The sequence below is a fragment of the Pseudophryne corroboree genome, chromosome 1 (assembly GCF_028390025.1).
Source record: "Pseudophryne corroboree isolate aPseCor3 chromosome 1, aPseCor3.hap2, whole genome shotgun sequence".
In the NCBI taxonomy this organism is placed as follows: domain Eukaryota; kingdom Metazoa; phylum Chordata; class Amphibia; order Anura; family Myobatrachidae; genus Pseudophryne; species Pseudophryne corroboree.
This window is the reverse complement of record NC_086444.1, coordinates 314,399,482-314,415,123: the sequence shown is the minus strand read 5'-3', so window position 1 is coordinate 314,415,123 and position 15,642 is coordinate 314,399,482. Positions and strand designations below refer to the sequence as shown.

The 15,642-nt window shown below is 46.1% G+C and overlaps 1 protein-coding gene across 1 annotated transcript in view; it reads right to left on the bottom strand.

Moving 5' to 3' along the window:
• The window catches only part of ABCB9 (ATP binding cassette subfamily B member 9), a 242,092-nt gene extending 227,662 nt beyond the window's left edge, over positions 1-14,430 (bottom strand). Inside the window, exon 1 of the mRNA XM_063964555.1 lies at positions 14,397-14,430. The gene's annotated coding sequence lies outside the window, so the exon portion shown is untranslated. The remainder of the gene's footprint in view (positions 1-14,396) is intronic.
• Positions 14,431-15,642: the final 1,212 nt, after the last annotated feature.

Sequence of the window (15,642 nt, the reverse complement as noted above, 5' to 3'; positions counted from 1 at the left end):
GCACACGGCAGGCAGTCCGTCCGACCAGAATTGTATTATTTATTATTATATACCTACCACCTAACCGTGGTTTTTTTTTCATTCTTTATACCGTCATAGTGTCATCCTAATTGTTACGAGTATACTACTATCTCTTTATCAACCAGTGTACAGTGCGGTAGTTCACGGCTGTGGCTACCTCTGTGTCGGCACACGGCAGGCAGTCCGTCCGACCAGAATTGTATTATTTATTATTATATACCTACCACCTAACCGTGGTTTTTTTTTCATTCTTTATACCGTCATAGTGTCATCCTAATTGTTACGAGTATACTACTATCTCTTTATCAACCAGTGTACAGTGCGGTAGTTCACGGCTGTGGCTACCTCTGTGTCGGCAGTCGGCAGGCAGTCCGTCCATCCATAATTGTATTATTATTATAATATATACCACCTAACCGTGGTTTTTTTTTCATTCTTTATACCGTCATAGTGTCATACTAGTTGTTACGAGTATACTACTATCTCTTTATCAACCAGTGTACAGTGCGGTAGTTCACGGCTGTGGCTACCTCTGTGTCGGCAGTCGGCAGGCAGTCCGTCCATCCATAATTGTATTATTATTATAATATATACCACCTAACTGTGGTTTTTTTTGCATTCTTTATACCGTCGTCATAGTGTCATACTAGTTGTTACGAGTATACTACTATCTCTTTATCAACCAGTGTACAGTGCGGTAGTTCACGGCTGTGGCTACCTCTGTGTCGGCAGTCGGCAGGCAGTCCGTCCATCCATAATTGTATTATTATTATAATATATACCACCTAACCGTGGTTTTTTTTTCATTCTTTATACCGTCGTCATAGTGTCATACTAGTTGTTACGAGTATACTACTATCTCTTTATCAACCAGTGTACAGTGCGGTAGTTCACGGCTGTGGCTACCTCTGTGTCGGCAGTCGGCAGGCAGTCCGTCCATCCATAATTGTATTATTATTATAATATATACCACCTAACCGTGGTTTTTTTTTCATTCTTTATACCGTCGTCATAGTGTCATACTAGTTGTTACGAGTATACTACTATCTCTTTATCAACCAGTGTACAGTGCGGTAGTTCACGGCTGTGGCTACCTCTGTGTCGGCAGTCGGCAGGCAGTCCGTCCATCCATAATTGTATTATTATTATAATATATACCACCTAACCGTGGTTTTTTTTTCATTCTTTATACCGTCGTCATAGTGTCATACTAGTTGTTACGAGTATACTACTATCTCTTTATCAACCAGTGTACAGTGCGGTAGTTCACGGCTGTGGCTACCTCTGTGTCGGCAGTCGGCAGGCAGTCCGTCCATCCATAATTGTATTATTATTATAATATATACCACCTAACCGTGGTTTTTTTTTCATTCTTTATACCGTCGTCATAGTGTCATACTAGTTGTTACGAGTATACTACTATCTCTTTATCAACCAGTGTACAGTGCGGTAGTTCACGGCTGTGGCTACCTCTGTGTCGGCAGTCGGCAGGCAGTCCGTCCATCCATAATTGTATTATTATTATAATATATACCACCTAACCGTGGTTTTTTTTTCATTCTTTATACCGTCGTCATAGTGTCATACTAGTTGTTACGAGTATACTACTATCTCTTTATCAACCAGTGTACAGTGCGGTAGTTCACGGCTGTGGCTACCTCTGTGTCGGCAGTCGGCAGGCAGTCCGTCCATCCATAATTGTATTATTATTATAATATATACCACCTAACCGTGGTTTTTTTATACCACCTAACCGTGGCAGTCCGTCCATAATTGTATACTAGTATCCAATCCATCCATCTCCATTGTTTACCTGAGGTGCCTTTTAGTTCTGCCTATAAAATATGGAGAACAAAAAAGTTGAGGTTCCAAAATTAGGGAAAGATCAAGATCCACTTCCACCTCGTGCTGAAGCTGCTGCCACTAGTCATGGCCGAGACGATGAAATGCCAGCAACGTCGTCTGCCAAGGCCGATGCCCAATGTCATAGTACAGAGCATGTCAAATCCAAAACACCAAATATCAGAAAAAAAAGGACTCCAAAACCTAAAATAAAATTGTCGGAGGAGAAGCGTAAACTTGCCAATATGCCATTTACCACACGGAGTGGCAAGGAACGGCTGAGGCCCTGGCCTATGTTCATGGCTAGTGGTTCAGCTTCACATGAGGATGGAAGCACTCAGCCTCTCGCTAGAAAACTGAAAAGACTCAAGCTGGCAAAAGCACCGCAAAGAACTGTGCGTTCTTTGAAATCCCAAATCCACAAGGAGAGTCCAATTGTGTCGTTTGCGATGCCTGACCTTCCCAACACTGGACGTGAAGAGCATGCGCCTTCCACTATTTGCATGCCCCCTGCAAGTGCTGGAAGGAGCACCCGCAGTCCAGTTCCTGATAGTCAGATTGAAGATGTCAGTGTTGAAGTACACCAGGATGAGGAGGATATGGGTGTTGCTGGCGCTGGGGAGGAAATTGACCAGGAGGATTCTGATGGTGAGGTGGTTTGTTTAAGTCAGGCACCCGGGGAGACACCTGTTGTCCGTGGGAGGAATATGGCCGTTGACATGCCAGGTGAAAATACCAAAAAAATCAGCTCTTCGGTGTGGAGGTATTTCACCAGAAATGCGGACAACAGGTGTCAAGCCGTGTGTTCCCTTTGTCAAGCTGTAATAAGTAGGGGTAAGGACGTTAACCACCTCGGAACATCCTCCCTTATACGTCACCTGCAGCGCATTCATAATAAGTCAGTGACAAGTTCAAAAACTTTGGGTGACAGCGGAAGCAGTCCACTGACCAGTAAATCCCTTCCTCTTGTAACCAAGCTCACGCAAACCACCCCACCAACTCCCTCAGTGTCAATTTCCTCCTTCCCCAGGAATGCCAATAGTCCTGCAGGCCATGTCACTGGCAAGTCTGACGAGTCCTCTCCTGCCTGGGATTCCTCCGATGCATCCTTGCGTGTAACGCCTACTGCTGCTGGCGCTGCTGTTGTTGCCGCTGGGAGTCGATGGTCATCCCAGAGGGGAAGTCGTAAGCCCACTTGTACTACTTCCAGTAAGCAATTGACTGTTCAACAGTCCTTTGCGAGGAAGATGAAATATCACAGCAGTCATCCTACTGCAAAGCGGATAACTGAGTCCTTGACAACTATGTTGGTGTTAGACGTGCGTCCGGTATCCGCCGTTAGTTCACAGGGAACTAGACAATTTATTGAGGCAGTGTGCCCCCGTTACCAAATACCATCTAGGTTCCACTTCTCTAGGCAGGCGATACCGAGAATGTACACGGACGTCAGAAAAAGACTCACCAGTCTCCTAAAAAATGCAGTTGTACCCAATGTCCACTTAACCACGGACATGTGGACAAGTGGAGCAGGGCAGGGTCAGGACTATATGACTGTGACAGCCCACTGGGTAGATGTATGGACTCCCGCCGCAAGAACAGCAGCGGCGGCACCAGTAGCAGCATCTCGCAAACGCCAACTCTTTCCTAGGCAGGCTACGCTTTGTATCACCGCTTTCCAGAATACGCACACAGCTGAAAACCTCTTACGGCAACTGAGGAAGATCATCGCGGAATGGCTTACCCCAATTGGACTCTCCTGTGGATTTGTGGCATCGGACAACGCCAGCAATATTGTGTGTGCATTAAATATGGGCAAATTCCAGCACGTCCCATGTTTTGCACATACCTTGAATTTGGTGGTGCAGAATTTTTTAAAAAACGACAGGGGCGTGCAAGAGATGCTGTCGGTGGCCAGAAAAATTGCGGGACACTTTCGGCGTACAGGCACCACGTACAGAAGACTGGAGCACCACCAAAAACTACTGAACCTGCCCTGCCATCATCTGAAGCAAGAAGTGGTAACGAGGTGGAATTCAACCCTCTATATGCTTCAGAGGTTGGAGGAGCAGCAAAAGGCCATTCAAGCCTATACAATTGAGCACGATATAGGAGATGGAATGCACCTGTCTCAAGTGCAGTGGAGAATGATTTCAACGTTGTGCAAGGTTCTGATGCCCTTTGAACTTGCCACACGTGAAGTCAGTTCAGACACTGCCAGCCTGAGTCAGGTCATTCCCCTCATCAGGCTTTTGCAGAAGAAGCTGGAGGCATTGAAGAAGGAGCTAACACGGAGCGATTCCGCTAGGCATGTGGGACTTGTGGATGCAGCCCTTAATTCGCTTAACAAGGATTCACGGGTGGTCAATCTGTTGAAATCAGAGCACTACATTTTGGCCACCGTGCTCGATCCTAGATTTAAAGCCTACCTTGGATCTCTCTTTCCGGCAGACACAGGTCTGCTGGGGTTGAAAGACCTGCTGGTGACAAAATTGTCAAGTCAAGCGGAACGCGACCTGTCAACATCTCCTCCTTCACATTCTCCCGCAACTGGGGGTGCGAGGAAAAGGCTCAGAATTCCGAGCCCACCCGCTGGCGGTGATGCAGGGCAGTCTGGAGCGACTGCTGATGCTGACATCTGGTCCGGACTGAAGGACCTGCCAACGATTACGGACATGTCGTCTACTGTCACTGCATATGATTCTCTCAACATTGATAGAATGGTGGAGGATTATATGAGTGACCGCATCCAAGTAGGCACGTCACACAGTCCGTACTTATACTGGCAGGAAAAAGAGGCAATTTGGAGGCCCTTGCACAAACTGGCTTTATTCTACCTAAGTTGCCCTCCCACAAGTGTGTACTCCGAAAGAGTGTTTAGTGCCGCCGCTCACCTTGTCAGCAATCGGCGTACGAGGTTACATCCAGAAAATGTGGAGAAGATGATGTTCATTAAAATGAATTATAATCAATTCCTCCGCGGAGACATTGACCAGCAGCAATTGCCTCCACAAAGTACACAGGGAGCTGAGATGGTGGATTCCAGTGGGGACGAATTGATAATCTGTGAGGAGGGGGATGTACACGGTGATATATCGGAGGGTGAAGATGAGGTGGACATCTTGCCTCTGTAGAGCCAGTTTGTGCAAGGAGAGATTAATTGCTTCTTTTTTGGGGGGGGGTCCAAACCAACCCGTCATATCAGTCACAGTCGTGTGGCAGACCCTGTCACTGAAATGATGGGTTGGTTAAAGTGTGCATGTCCTGTTTTGTTTATACAACATAAGGGTGGGTGGGAGGGCCCAAGGATAATTCCATCTTGCACCTCTTTTTTCTTTTCTTTTTCTTTGCATCATGTGCTGATTGGGGAGGGTTTTTTGGAAGGGACATCCTGCGTGACACTGCAGTGCCACTCCTAGATGGGCCCGGTGTTTGTGTCGGCCACTAGGGTCGCTAATCTTACTCACACAGCTACCTCATTGCGCCTCTTTTTTTCTTTGCGTCATGTGCTGTTTGGGGAGGGTTTTTTGGAAGGGACATCCTGCGTGACACTGCAGTGCCACTCCTAGATGGGCCCGGTGTTTGTGTCGGCCACTAGGGTCGCTAATCTTACTCACACAGTCAGCTACCTCATTGCGCCTCTTTTTTTCTTTGCGTCATGTGCTGTTTGGGGAGGGTTTTTTGGAAGGGCCATCCTGCGTGACACTGCAGTGCCACTCCTAGATGGGCCCGGTGTTTGTGTCGGCCACTAGGGTCGCTAATCTTACTCACACAGCTACCTCATTGCGCCTCTTTTTTTCTTTGCGTCATGTGCTGTTTGGGGAGGGTTTTTTGGAAGGGCCATCCTGCGTGACACTGCAGTGCCACTCCTAGATGGGCCCGGTGTTTGTGTCGGCCACTAGGGTCGCTAATCTTACTCACACAGCTACCTCATTGCGCCTCTTTTTTTCTTTGCGTCATGTGCTGTTTGGGGAGGGTTTTTTGGAAGGGACATCCTGCGTGACACTGCAGTGCCACTCCTAGATGGGCCCGGTGTTTGTGTCGGCCACTAGGGTCGCTTATCTTACTCACACAGCGACCTCGGTGCAAATTTTAGGACTAAAAATAATATTGTGAGGTGTGAGGTATTCAGAATAGACTGAAAATGAGTGTAAATTATGGTTTTTGAGGTTAATAATACTTTGGGATCAAAATGACCCCCAAATTCTATGATTTAAGCTGTTTTTTAGTGTTTTTGGAAAAAAACACCCGAATCCAAAACACACCCGAATCCGACAAAAATAATTCGGTGAGGTTTTGCCAAAACGCGTTCGAACCCAAAACACGGCCGCGGAACCGAACCCAAAACCAAAACACAAAACCCGAAAAATTTCAGGCGCTCATCTCTAGTGTATAAGGTGTATATGAAACATAAATGAATTATGTGAATGTACACTCACTTTGTCTAATGCACAAAGTTATTAAAAATATTGGCTAAAATTACCTTCAGGCTGTGTGTATAAGGTGTAAATGAATCATAAATGCATTCTGTGCTTAGACTTAGGTCCCATCGCCATGATATCTCATTATATTATGCAATTATTCCAAAATACGGAATAATCCGATATCCAAAATACTTCTGGTCCCAAGCATTTTGGATAAGGGATACTCAACCTGTATTAGATTTTAGTTGATGTCTTTTAAAGTGTGTTGCACTTTTACAAATGAATTGTGATTTTCTATATGTGGTTATATATAAATACAGTATATATACACCTTTTTAATTACATAATACATGTGAGATTATATTTCAAATTGTCCCACTATGTTTTACAGTATAAGCGCTGGTATATTTTTTTTATTTAATATATATATTGTGACAAGAACACTGGGATAGTGTTTGAGGGCAGGTATATTTGTCCCAGGTTCTTGTCTTACATGTTTTAGAAAATGTTAACTTCTAGGAAAAATGCTTTTTGTTTTGTCTGAACCTTTTCAGTTTGCTGTAAAAGCTGGGTAAAGGCTCTGAGAGAGAGATAAGGCGAGTTCTAGACATTGGGCCCAGTTCGGGTCTTTGGCCTCACAGAGGGCTAATCAGGGTTTCAGCTGTGTAAGAGTGATATAGTGCTTCTAACCTGATTAGGATGGGCAGACTGCCTGGGAAGGCTGAGGGATCTGTGTGTGAGAGACACGCTTTCTGATGCAAGTAAGCTATACAGTATGTACTGAAGAACTCTGTGTTTTGTTTAGTGACAGTTAGGAATATCTTATGTTTAGTTAGTGCCGGACAGGCAAGGTATTTTTATTTTGGGGTTTGTTTTATTTTCTGTTTCAATAAAACTGGCCGGGGTCAGTTGTACCAGAAACTGGACTTGTGTTGTTCCTCAGCTGCTGCGTGCTACCATATTCCCCAGGAAAAGGCGCCTTGCACCCCTACAGTGTTACAACTTGGTGGAGAATGCGAGCAACCCCGTTCTGCGCATAAGTGAAAGCAGCAGCTTTGTGAGGCCTGCAGAAAACGGTGGTTTATGCAGATACAGCCCAGTGTGAAGTTACTGAGACTCACCCCTGAGGGTTTGATATATGTCTTGGGTGAAAGCAGCTACAAAGCCGCCTGAAAAATCTGTCGACATGGAGGATCTGCTTAAAGCCTTGCTGCAAGCTACAGCGGCTCAGCAGGAGGCCAACCGACAGCAGCAGGTGGCAATGGAGGAAAATAGGAGACAGCAGCAGGTGGCTATTGACGAACTTTACCGGCAACAGCGTCAGGATAGAGAGGCCTTAACAGAAGTGGTGCAGAGCCTTGCAGCCCGGATTGGAGATGTGGCCGTCAGTGCTCCGACCAGCTCTAGTTCTATACGGGCCAGTCACTTCTTGCAGAAAATGACAGAGGCTGACGATGTGGAGGCCTACTTGACCACGTTTGAAAGGACTGCAGAGCGTGAGAACTGGCCAAAAGCACAGTGGGCCAGTCTGCTGGCACCTTTTCTGTCAGGTGAGCCCCAAAAAGCGTACTTTGATTTAAGCCCTGCTGAGGCTCGGGACTATGATAAACTAAAGACTGAGATCCTGACCCGCCTGGGAGTCACGCTGTCAGTACGAGCACAACGGGTGCACCGTTGGGTGTACGCCATGGAGAAGCCTCCGCGCTCTCAGATGCACGACCTTATTCAGCTAACAAAAAAATGGCTACAGCCAGAGACATTAACTGGTCCCCAGATGGTTGAAAGAGTCGTCATGGACCGCTACTTGAGATCTTTGCCCATGGTCCTGCGCAAGTGGGTGAGCCATGGAAACCCGGGTACTGCTGACCAATTAGTAGACATGGTAGAGCGGTATTTGGCAGCAGAGGAACTACTGATGACCACCCAGCAACCCATAGATCCTCGACAGCGCCCTTCAGTAAAGACTGGTAAGACTGTTCCGTGGGAAAACGTTGCTGGGCGGTTAAGAGAACGCAAGGCTGGAGAGACTGTAAACACTGGCCCTGGAGACAGGCCAATGGGGCTAGAACGGTCTATGTTGCCCAAACGGGTTGATAATCGTGTGGTTAAATGTTTTAGATGTGGTATGCCAGGTCATGTTGTTGCCAATTGCCCAGTCATGCAAGAACCCATGCAATGTGATGCTGCCTTTGAATGTCGCAGAATGTCTTTCTTTGCTAGGTTAGCCTGTACTGTGGTACCTTCACCTGAGCTGGAAAAACAAATGTGTGATGTGTTCTTAGAGGGTAACCGGGTAGAGGCCTTGCTAGATTCAGGAAGTTTAGTTACCCTCGTGAAAGCTGGGTTAGTGAACCCCTTAAAGGTCCAGCAAATACCTATTGGGGTAACTTGCATACATGGGGATACCCAACATTATGCCACTGCTGAGGTGAATATAGAAACTTGTTGTGGGTCAGCAATGGTTAAAGTGGGACTGGTCCCTAGCTTGGTGCATGAGGCCATAATAGGGAGGGATTTTCCTCATTTTTGGAAACTGTGGGAATCACGGTTATCAACAGATGTGAGAAGTAAAAAGCCAGTTGATAATACCGGTGATTTTATGGATGTACGTGGGTCTTCGGAACTTTCTGGCCCTTTGCCTTTTGCTAGTTTGGCTGGGGAAGTGACAGATGGGGAGTCCAGTGAGGACCCTCTTGCCGGGAACAGAGACATAGTAGTTAGAACTGAAAGCGTGCCTGACCTGGAGGTAAAGAAGGATCTGTTTGCGTCTGAACAGTTAAAGGATCCTACCTTAATAAAGGCTAGAGAGAATGTTAAGATTGTTAATGGGGAACCTGTGGTACCAGGTGACAGGGTTACGTATCCCCACATGGCCATCTGTAATGAGCTCTTGTACCACATTGTCAAAAGGGGTGAGGATGTGGTAGAACAGCTGGTAGTTCCCCAGCCTTATCGGAGAACGGTACTAGATTTAGCTCAGTCACGTTACCGCAGGACATTTAGGGGCAGAAAAAACCACTGAAAGAGTTTTACAAAGGTTCTTTTGGCCAGGGGTTTATAAAGAAGTGTCTGAATATTGTTCTTCCTGTCCTGAATGCCAGTATCATGCCCCTAGACCCCATTTCAGGAGCCCACTAGTTCCCATGCCTATTATAGAGGTCCCGTTTGACAGAATAGCCATGGATCTCGTGGGGCCCTTGTTAAAGTCTGCTCGGGGCCATCAGTATATCCTGGTAATTATGGACTATGCCACTCGATATCCTGAGGCTGTCCCTTTACGCACTATCACAACCAAGACGATAGCTAAGGAGCTGGTGCAGGTATTTAGTAGAGTGGGAATACCAAAAGAAATTTTGACTGACCAAGGTACTCCATTTATGTCAAGGATCATGAAAGAATTGTGCAAGTTATTTAAGGTCACTCACCTCAGGACGTCCATCTACCATCCCCAAACTGACGGGTTGGTGGAAAGGTTTAATAAAACATTAAAAAGTATGTTAAAAAAGGTTGTTGAGAGAGATGGGAAAAACTGGGATTGTTTGTTGCCCTACTTGTTAATGGCCATCAGAGAAGTTCCTCAGTCCTCTACGGGGTTTTCTCCGTTTGATTTGTTGTATGGTAGACACCCCAGAGGGTTGTTGGATATTGCCAAAGAGACGTGGGAAGGACAGCCCACTCCTTATAGAAGCGTTATTGAGCATGTAACACAAATGCAGGATAGGATTGCAGCCGTGGTACCTGTTGTCAGAGAGCACATGGAACAGGCCCAAAGTGCTCAACAGAGGGTCTATAACCGGAGTGCCAAGATACGGGAATTTGCTCCTGGAGATAGAGTTCTTGTTTTGGTACCCACTGTGGAAAGCAAATTCCTAGCTAAATGGCAGGGTCCATTTGAGATTAGGGAAAAAGTGAATGAGGTTAATTACAAAGTATACCAGCCGGGAAAGAGAAAACCCGAACAGATTTACCATGTTAACTTAATCAAACCCTGGAAAGATAGGTTGTCTCTGTCAGCGGAGCCTTGCCCTTCGGTGTCTTCACCCCGGTTGCTTCCCGCAGTGAAGGTGTCAGAGACATTATCAGCTGATCAGAACAATCAGGTTAAAGAATTTCTCATCCAAAATAGGGAGGTATTTTCAGAGCTGCCTGGCCGAACGACCATAATAAAACATGACATTGTCACAGAACCAGGGGTCAGGGTTCATTTAAAGCCATATAGGATTCCTGAAGCTCAGCGAGAAGCTATTTCTAAGGAAGTTAAAACCATGTTAGAACTTGGAGTCATAGAGGAGTCTAACAGTGAGTGGTCCAGTCCCATAGTGCTCATCCCGAAGCCCGACGGTAGCATACGCTTCTGTAATGACTTTCGTAAGTTAAATGAGGTGTCCAAGTTTGACGCATACCCCAAGCCCCGTGTGGATGAGCTTGTAGAAAGGCTGGGAACAGCCAGGTTTCTCACCACATTGGACCTGACCAAAGGTTACTGGCAAATACCTTTATCTGATAGCGCCAAAGAAAAAACAGCCTTTTCGGTTCCGGAGGGGCTGTACCAGTATAAGATGTTACCCTTTGGGTTGCATGGGGCTCCAGCAACCTTTCAACGGGCGATGGATAAAATTTTGAGGCCCCATAGAAAATATGCAGCTGCCTATTTGGATGATGTGGTAATTCACAGTACAGACTGGGGGTCCCATTTGGTTAAAGTACAAGCAGTACTGGACTCAATCAGAGAGGCAGGGTTAACTGCTAACCCAAAGAAGTGCTGCCTCGCAATGGAGGAGGTCAAATACTTGGGCTTCACCATAGGCAGAGGTCTGATTAGGCCCCAATTGAATAAAGTTGATGCTATTCAAAACTGGCCTCGTCCAGTGAATAAAAAACAGGTAAGGGCTTTTTTGGGAATTACTGGGTACTATAGACGGTTTATTCCTAATTTTGCGACCACAGCGGTGCCGTTGTCAGACCTTACCAAAGGGAAGCAGTCAAATGTGGTGAAATGGAACCCTGATGCAGAAAAGGCGTTCCAAGCGTTAAAAGTGGCTTTGTGTTCACAACCGGTGTTGATAACACCAGATTTTTCAAAAGAATTTGTGGTACAGACAGATGCCTCAGAGGTAGGGATAGGTGCTGTGCTGTCCCAAACCAGAGATGGGGACGAACACCCTATCATTTATTTGAGTAGGAAACTCAATGAGCATGAAAAAAGGTATGCCATTGTGGAAAAGGAGGCTTTGGCCATTAAGTGGGCACTAGATACCTTGAGATATTACCTCTTGGGTAGACAATTCAGACTAGTGACAGACCATGCCCCTTTAAAATGGATGTATGTAAATAGAGGCAAGAATGCTCGTGTAACTAGATGGTTTCTAGCGTTGCAGGACTTTAAGTTTACTGTCGAACATAGACCGGGAACACAATTGGCCAACGCAGATGCATTGTCTCGCATCTTCTGTTTGGGGGCTACAAGTGTTCCGGCCCCTAGGTCGAAACAGGGGAGGGGGATATGTGACAAGAACACTGGGATAGTGTTTGAGGGCAGGTATATTTGTCCCAGGTTCTTGTCTTACATGTTTTAGAAAATGTTAACTTCTAGGAAAAATGCTTTTTGTTTTGTCTGAACCTTTTCAGTTTGCTGTAAAAGCTGGGTAAAGGCTCTGAGAGAGAGATAAGGCGAGTTCTAGACATTGGGCCCAGTTCGGGTCTTTGGCCTCACAGAGGGCTAATCAGGGTTTCAGCTGTGTAAGAGTGATATAGTGCTTCTAACCTGATTAGTATGGGCAGACTGCCTGGGAAGGCTGAGGGATCTGTGTGTGAGAGACACGCTTTCTGATGCAAGTAAGCTATACAGTATGTACTGAAGAACTCTGTGTTTTGTTTAGTGACAGTTAGGAATATCTTATGTTTAGTTAGTGCCGGACAGGCAAGGTATTTTTATTTTGGGGTTTGTTTTATTTTCTGTTTCAATAAAACTGGCCGGGGTCAGTTGTACCAGAAACTGGACTTGTGTTGTTCCTCAGCTGCTGCGTGCTACCATATTCCCCAGGAAAAGGCGCCTTGCACCCCTACAGTGTTACAACTTATATATATATATATATATATACATATACACACACACACACATATATATATATATATATATATATATATATATATATATATATATATATATTTGGAGTGTGACAGCTCCGTTACCAGCTGCTATTGACAGCGCACCATTTTTTTAGTATTTCTATAAAAATGCGATTTTAAGGGCTTGGAGGACAATTTTGCGAATTCTCCTAATGTCCTTTAGTACATTTAGGTGATACTAAAATAATGTGGAAAAAATGGTGTGAAAACACAGTATTTCACATTGTTTTAGAAAAAAATATTTTTGATAAATATGCCCGTAAGTCTTGTAGAGTGGAGAAGATAAACTACCAATCCATCAGCTCTTGTCATTTGTCATTTTTCCAGGACCGCCTGTAACATGCAGTTAGGAACAGATTTACTGGAACTTTATCTCTCTCCAAGGCTAAGTATATTTCCCCCGTAGTCAGCTGTATTCCCCATTTGGCGATGTGGAACTCTTGTGACAACCTATAAATAATAATAACTTCAGGGGCATTCTCAACCCACCTGCTAGCTCTCAGCATGCCTCTCCCTACTCCTCTCAGGCGTTATCCGTTTGGATGGTCGACCATGTAATGGTCGACAGTCATTAGGTCGACCACTATTGGTCGACACATGAAAATGGTCAACACATAACAGGTCGACATACTGTATGAAAAGGTCGACATGTTTTTTTTTTTTTATAAATTAGATTTTTAGATTTTTCATACATTACCATCCACGTGGACTACGATTGGGAATAGTAACCTGTGCCGAGCACAGCGAAGCACCTTGCCCGCAGCCGCGAGCTATGCAAGGGGACGGGGTACATTAATTGGGGTTCCTGGTCATGTTACGGAAAAAATTACACCAAAAATAGTTCAAAAATTCATGTTGACCTTTTCATGTGTCGACCATGTGCCCATGTCAATGAAGACTAATAGTGGTCGACCCAATGACTGTCGACCATAACATGGTCGATCATTCATACCGGAACCCTCTCAGGCCCAGTGGTGAATTTCCCACTAGGCATGTGCCCAGGGGCGGTGGCACTTGGATGCTTGTTTTAGTGCTGTCCAAATATTTCCACTCTACTGTACCATACAGCACATTGAGTGGAGTGTAACCCAGTAGGAACTCCCCTGTAAACTTTTCTACTTTGTAAATACGCATACATAATTAAAAATAAAACAAAATATCATGGTTCATGTCTTTTTTATTATATTAAATTGGTATTCATCAAATGAAGGCTTTTAACCAATCATTAAAATAATACAATTAGACAGAGGGGGGCAGATGTTACTGTTGTGCCTAGAGGCGCCATGACCCCTAAATTCACCCCTGCTCAGGCCACTGGTAATTCAGGAGTTTCCTGCACTAGTTTTTAGCAGTAGCGAATGAGAGAAATAAGTCAAACCGTACAACAACAACAAAAAAATGAACGTACTCAAAAGAAAAGTAGGATTCATGCATACCCAATAAAATTCTGGTTTTAAAAGTATTGGTCAGTAGTTGTGGTGTGTGCTAGCAACTGTGCAGCTAGGGGAGAGAGAGCAAGAGGAACCCAACAACACATCCTAAATGTAGCAAAATGAGATAAAATAAATGTAGAAATAAACCCACATATCATGTTCTGCTAAAAGAGCGGAAGCATAATAAAGTCCTTTGTATTATTATTATTATTATTATCTGTACAGTAACAAGTGCATATCTTAATGACTGCTCCAAGACGTGCTTTCTGACAGTCATTTGCTGTGTGACAGTAATATATCAGTCAGTAGTGTATAGCTAAGGAGGACACACGGCGAATGGAATACTAGTATAAACAGAGATGAGCGTGAGGTCACCCAGTACATACGCAGAAGACAAGGAAACTAGGTAAATCCTGAGGGGTCAGGAAAAACATTATTGTCCTCCCTGCCAGCGCCCTCCACACTGGCTGCGCCAGAAGCCTCCGGAGGGATGAGCCATGTGATGGATACGGAGTGCGGTCCTTACCTCTTCCCTACGCCTCCAGCTCACCTGTTATAGCCGGATGCTTCTGCTGCTGCGTTCATGAGACAGTCGGTGACGCCACGAAGCCACACCCACTGCATGCGACCACTGTCCTGCAGCACCAGTGAGTCGCGCTCAGGATCTGGTTAAAGGGCCAGCACGGCACTGAGTGACCCGGGGCAGCTTCCAGGTCGCTGCTGGCATGGTTGGCATTTTTATTTGCACCATGAATGAGGGTTTAGAACCGAGTCACTAATATCTGTCACTGTGGGTTCTGAGCATTTACCAGTCTATTGTACAACATGCTGCTATGTTATACTGATACACTGTAATAACATACCTCCCAACATGACCCTCTCCAGGAGGGACAGAATGCTCTGCTCCTGGACATCCCTCTTAATTTATGATTGCCAGCAGCTGTGTTGAAGGGTTCACTACGGCTGGCCGGCGGTCGGGCTCCCGGCGACCAGCATCCCGGCGCCGGGAGCCCGACCGCCGGCTTACCGACAGCTTGGCGAGCGCAAGTGAGCCCCTTGCGGGCTCGCTGCGCTCGCCACGCTACGGGCACGGTGGCGCGCTACGCGCGCCACACTATTTTATTCTCCCTCTATGGGGGTCGTGGACCCCCACGAGGGAAAATAAGTGTCGGTATGCCGGCTGTCGGGCTCCCGGCGCCGGTATACTGAGCGCCGGGAGCCCGACCGCCGGCAAACAGAAGACCACCCGTGTTGAACAGGCTAATGGATAAGAAAGGTGTTTCAGCACAGGTGAGGGCAATCATACATTAAGAGGGAAGTCCAGGAGCAGAGCATTCTGTCCCTCCTGGAGAGGGTCATGTTGGGAGGTATGGTAATAAGGGCCTTATTTAATAATATCCCATAGGTAGATGCTAGACTCAAGAGGGCTAAGGGACCTTTTCCGTCTGGGGGAGGAGTCACAACACAAGGGGGAGGAGCAAGGCCAGCGGGATAGTTCCTCTACTATCCACGCCACCAACTACTACCTTTAGTAATCAGGTGGCGAGCGGAGCGGAGCGAGCCACCGAGCCCGAAGCGTGGCGAGCGAAGTGAGCCCGCGAGGGTACTTTTCGGGTACCCTGTTCGCCCGTAGCTACTCCCCCTGGTGACGTGTCTCCTCCCCTAGATACGTCAGAAGGTCCCTTCTCCCACTCCGAAATAGAATCAACCATAAATTAAGGGCCCCATACACTTATGCGACCACATGTCGCAGGCGATCACCCTGGCAGCCACCCGGAGAGCAGGATCGCCCAAGA